This window comes from Acomys russatus, chromosome X (genome assembly GCF_903995435.1).
Source record: "Acomys russatus chromosome X, mAcoRus1.1, whole genome shotgun sequence".
In the NCBI taxonomy this organism is placed as follows: domain Eukaryota; kingdom Metazoa; phylum Chordata; class Mammalia; order Rodentia; family Muridae; genus Acomys; species Acomys russatus.
In genome coordinates this window covers 31,036,465-31,042,464 of record NC_067169.1, presented here as the reverse complement: position 1 = coordinate 31,042,464, position 6,000 = coordinate 31,036,465, and positions in this window count along the sequence as shown.

Below are 6,000 nucleotides of genomic sequence, written 5' to 3'. Positions count from 1 at the left end.
CCCAACTACATGCTACTTTTAAGAAATACACTTTAATATAAGTATATAAATAGGTTAAAAATTTGATGGAAAAAGATATATTGTGTTAACTGTAATCATTGAAAAAGAAGCTAATATTCCTCTATTTCACTATAAAAGAAAACAGATGCTGTTGAGAACAATGTTAATAATAGTAAAGAAATTTATTTCATAAAGTTAAGTTCAGAAAGAGGTCTTGACAATCAAGTTATATGTACTCAAAAGCATAATTGTAAACTAACTAAAAACTGACAGAAGTGTAAGATGAAAAATTAAAAAAAAAATCTATAATTATACCCAGTTTTCCAACCCTTCTCAATATTTTAAAGACTAAAGAAAAACCAATAACTATATAGATGACTTGGAGAAAACAATCAAACCAGGGCTGGAGAGATGGCTCAGTGGTTAAGAGCACTGACTGCTCTTCCAAAGGACCCGAGTTCAGTTCCCAGCACCCACATGGCAGCTCACAACTGTCTGTAACTCCAAGTTCTGACGCCCTCACACAGACATACGTGAAGGCAAAACACCAATGAACATAAAATAAAAATAAATAAACTTTAAAAAAAAACAATCAAACCAATTAACATACTAAGAATCTATGAAACACTTCAAAAACATGCAAAAGATGCAAGTTTTTCAAATGCACCGAGACTTATCAAAAAGAACTTGTTTATGGGGAGATGTAATAAGAGCTCATTTCTCATGTACCAGATGCTTGCTCTGGAAAGGAAGATCTGGAAGGAGAGAGCAAGAGAGAGAGAGAGAGAGAGAGAGAGAGAGAGAGAGACAGAGACAGAGACAGAGACAGAGACAGAGACAGAGACAGAGACAGAGACAGAGAGACAGAGAGAGAGTATGAATGGGAGAATGAGAACACACATGCATGCTATGTTGAATCTGTGGAAGTCAAAATACTTTGTAGCATAAGTTCTCTGGGTTCCAAGGATAAACTTGGGTCAACAGGCTTCCATAGAACATCCTTTTACCCACTGAGCCATCTATCTCACTTAGTCTTTAAACTTAATGTGTTCTCAAGAGTGCACCGTGGGCCTAGACTGAGGATACTCAAATCAGACTGTCACCAAAAGACTGAGCTCCAGTTGTGCTTGTTTCAAGATCATGTATATTATTAGTTTGTTATTAGACCTCCAGTAGTTTCCTTTATAAAAGTCAAGAAACTCTATATCTCATATGCTACTCTATTTTATATGTGTTTTTAATGGCACCATTATTGTGTTCATCAGGAAGGTGGAAAACTCAGCTTGCAAGGGAAGTTAAGATGATGCTCTCACTTTCTTTGCTCAATCTGCTTGAAATCAATGCAACACACCTACTATACTGAATTAAAATCTCTTCTTGGGAGATGACTCCCACAGAATACCATTGATAGTTAGAAAACAAGAAACTCCACCAAAAAAGAAAAGAGATTTTCTGTGTGGTTGCCTTAAGATTCTCAGGTTTTTGCAGGGCATGGTTTTGGGGAAGTAGCTCCATGAAGAGATTATGAAGATCTGAAAAGCCTTCCATTTATTGCAGTTCAATTTAGTGCTTATTACTGTTGGGCCATTGTTTTAATTCCTTTTCTGCTGATGCATTAAAAACACTATGACTAAAGCCACCTTAAGGAAGATGGAATTTATTTTGGCTTACAGTTCCAGAGGGATAAGAGTCCATCATGGCAGCAGGAAGCAGTGACAGCAGCAGGAGCAGGAAACTGAGAACTCACATCTTTAACCCCAAGGACCACAAGTAGGACCCGGCCTTAAGCTCTCAGGGCCTGCCTACATTGACATGTACTTCCTCCAACAAGGCAACACTCCCAACCCCCCTCCCCAAACAGCCCACCAACTGAGAACCAAGTGATCAAATGCCTGAGACTCTGGGGGATGGTTCTCATTGAAGCCACACAGAATTTTGAAAAACAGACATGGGAAAGAGCTGGGCAGCTGTACTGAGAACTATGTTTAAAGAGTTAAGTCTCCTGGGAACCGGTATACCCATTCACACACACACACACACACACACACACACACACACACACACACACACACACACACATCCTTGGTGTTTTCAAGCATAAAATGGTTCATAATTTAGACTATCTTGGAGGATGTAAGAAAACACGTAGAAGAGTGAACAAGTGGCACAGGGATAAGAAGGCAGCCAGGAGAGGGTGCATTACTACACCAATTTCCTTGGGTACAACAGTATGAAACAGGCTTCAGAAGTGATCCATCCAAAGAGCACAGGCTAATTTCAGCTGTCAACCAGATGGGATTAAGCGGCACTTCCTGGCCCCAATGTGCCTGTTTGATAGATAACGGTACTTGCTGCATCAGCCTGGTGACTTGAGTTCAATCCTTAGAGCCCGTGTGAGGTTAAAGGAAGAGACTCAACTTCATAAAGTTGTCCTATGGCTTACGTGCATGTGCAAGCACACACACACACACACACACACACACACACACACACACACACACACCACATGTAGGCATGTGTGTACATGCACACAGATACACATTCTCTCACATGCATACACTATAATAACTAAATTTATTTTATTTATCTTATTATAATAAAAAAAACTTTAAGTGAAGTGTCTATAAGATTGTTTTTGGAGATTCACTGAGGAGAGAAGAAACATCCTGAATATGGACACCACCATCAAGTAAATAGGGATGAGACCTCAGCCAACTGTTGCATCAAGATGCCTCACCATAGATGACAGTAGGGCAGCCCTTAAAGTAAAGCTGCTCGCCTCGGGGCCAGACAACCTGAGTTCGGTCCCCAGGACCAACATGGTGAAAGGAGAGAACCGTCTCTGGTAAATTGTTCTGTAACCTCTCCACACGTACCATGGAGTGCGTGAACCCATAAACACACACACACACACACACACACACACACACACACACACACACACACATTAAATAAATGTAAAACAAACAAACAAATCTCCAATCTTAGTTCCATGGCTCACTGAAGCAGTGGTTTCTACAGCTTTTGTCAGGAAGCTTGATTTTTGTTTGTTTGTTTTTGTTTTTTAATTTTTATTTTTTATTTTTAATTTTGGAAGCTTGATTTTTGTCCTATTTAGGTTCGTTTTTATTTTTGCCTGTTCTATTCTTTTTTCTTTTGTTTTTAGATGCATTCTTTGTTTCCTAATAAGAGAGCAGAGAAAAGGTATGGATTTGAGTGAGAGGGGAGCTGGGGAAAGAGTTGGGAAGAGTTGCAGAGGGAAACCATAATCAGAATATATTTGTGTGAAAATTTTTATTTTTAATAAAAAATAACAAATACAAACAAGATGATGAGCCGGGTGGGGTGTCAAATGCCTTTAATCCCAGCACTCTGGAAGCAGAGGCAGGTGGATTTCTGTGACTTCAAGGTCAGCCTGATCTACAAAGCTAAGTCCAGGACAGCAGTCTACACAGACAAACCCTGTCCTGGAAAAAAAATGAAGCTTGAAACTAGTATCTTTACAATAGCAAGATTGCAGGAACATCCAAAGAGGATATCGATAAAGACTTACAGCCAAATAAATTAAAAGGCATTTTTAAATTATTTTTATTATTTTTATTTTTTAAAGTGCATTTTTATTGAGAATACAACTTTGGTAACATTTTTTTAAATGTTCTTGTACTTATATATAAATGAATCTCCAAAATATGTACAGACGTGTACTTAATATATTTGGATGTACCAAATGCAAAGAACATGTGTACTGAAGTCCCCAATCCATGTTCCTAGGCCATAGTCACTCATATTTGGCTCTTGCTGCCTTTTGGTAATGTAATAGCTATACTTCGTTAGGACAATTTTAGTACTTTAATAGGATCGAGAGTCACCTGGAGCTGTACCAGGTACCAACACGGGCCTCTTTGTCCTCAATGTTTGAATTGTCTGTGTGCCTGGATGTTGGTTAGGTCTCTCTGTAGTCTGGACCTCTCTTTGGTTTGGTCAATGGTCCATTTGTTTTTATTCCATGCTTGTTACTGGATCCATATTCATTTGACTTAGTTGTTCATTTGAGAGCGTTTGTTTGCTAGCGTTTGACCTTTCCGTCCTGCTGCTCCTCAAGCTTCTAAATGTGTGAGGATTCTGACTCTTGTTCACTACAACCTTGCCCTTTTCCTTTAGAAAATTTATAAGGCCTCGATCATAAAGATGCCAAAGATAACAGGCACATGTTTCCCCCAGCCCAACAGGACAGAGGTGTCAGGGGAACGCTCCAGGATGTGAATGGCCTCAGAAGAAAAGCAAAACAACATACATCATTCCCGGGATGCTCAGCTGGGAAGATACCCTGAACAGGGAACGACCTTGCTTCTCCTCTGGACCAGGCAAGGGGAAATAGAAACCTTGAGAGGAGGTAGGAAGAACTGACACTGGGGTGAGAACTGAGGGAGTTGGTATCATGAGGGGTACATGAATCTGATCTGAAACACGCGTACCACAGAAGCTTGAAATTAAGAGAGAGACATTTTAGAAACAGAAACAGAAATTCAAGGAAGAAGGAAATATTTAGAGAGGAAAAAAACACCATTTGATATTCCAGCTGGTTGTGCGTTTGGTAATCATATTAATACCATATGTATGATTGGCAAGGAAAATAGACAGACAAAGGGACAAGTGACTCAGAGACAGCACAGGCTTTATCTATCAGCTGAGAGGGTCTCTAGCATAAGAACCAGAGTCTAGCCTTTACTTCCAAGCTGGGGTGGTTATAGGGCAGAAAACGGAAGGGAGCAGGGGCTGAAAATTTTCTTTTGGGTCCACATTCCAACATTCTAGGAGTACCTAAGCAAACAGGTTATGTTAAATAGGGTAGGTTAAAAAACTGTCAGGGTAAGAGAAGTCAAGGACACCTGTGGGAACCCACAGAAACAACTAAGCTGGGCTCATAGGGGCTCACAGAGACTGAACCACCAACCGGAGAGCATGCGCGGCATTGAGTGGGTCCTTCTGCACACATGTAACAGATATGTCGCTTGATCTTTTCCTGGGATTCCTAACAGTGGGAGCAGGAGCTGTCTCTGACTCTGTTGCCTGCTTTTGGCACCCTTTCCTTCTACTGGGCTGCCTCTCCATCCATAGTAAGAAAGGAGGTGCCTAGTCTCACTGCACCTTGGCTTATACCATAGCCGGTTGATATTCATGGGAAGCCTGCCCTTTTCTGAAGAGAAGATCTCTCAACATTAAAAAACAAACAAACAAAAACACAAACAAAAACACAAACAAAAACAAAAAATTCCTCCACCACCAGCAACAACAAAAAACCTGCCAGGCTATTGAGAAATGTTTCCCATTGCCAGCCATTTACTGAGAATAGACAGGGCATAAATCTAGTAAGATAAGTCACTTTGGGAATTGGCATTGTTTAGCCAAAATAGAGGACTTTAAAAAAAAAATGGTCTGACCTTGAGTAACAGAATGCAGTATTATTTTAAAAATTAGAAATGCTTAATATTCTCAAATTGTTCTTTGATTGTTTTTGGACAACAGAGGTCCTGACAGTAAAACTAAAGATGGTAGATAGGAGTCTGGAGAGACAGTTTAGCAGTAAGTACATGCTGCTCTTCAGAGGGCCCAGGCTCACGTCTCAGTCCCTGTGTCAGGAGACTCACGATCACCTGTCCCTCCTGCCCCAGGGGATCTGATGTCGTCTTCTGCCTCTGCACTCAGGTACACATACCCACAACCCCTTCCCCCCAACACACATATAATTAAAAATAGTGACTTTAAAAACGTGGTGAATGAGCAGCCCACTTTAATTATAATTTAAATCATCTAAGTGAAAATAATAATGCAATCAATGGTTTATTTGCTGGGCATGGTGACATATGCCTTTAATTCCAGTACTTGAGAGACTCCCACAAGTGGATCTCTGTGAGCTCAAGACCAGCCTGGTCTACATACTGAGTTTCAGAATAGGCAGGGCTATCTAATGAGACCCTATCTGGGGGTGGGTGGGAAGAA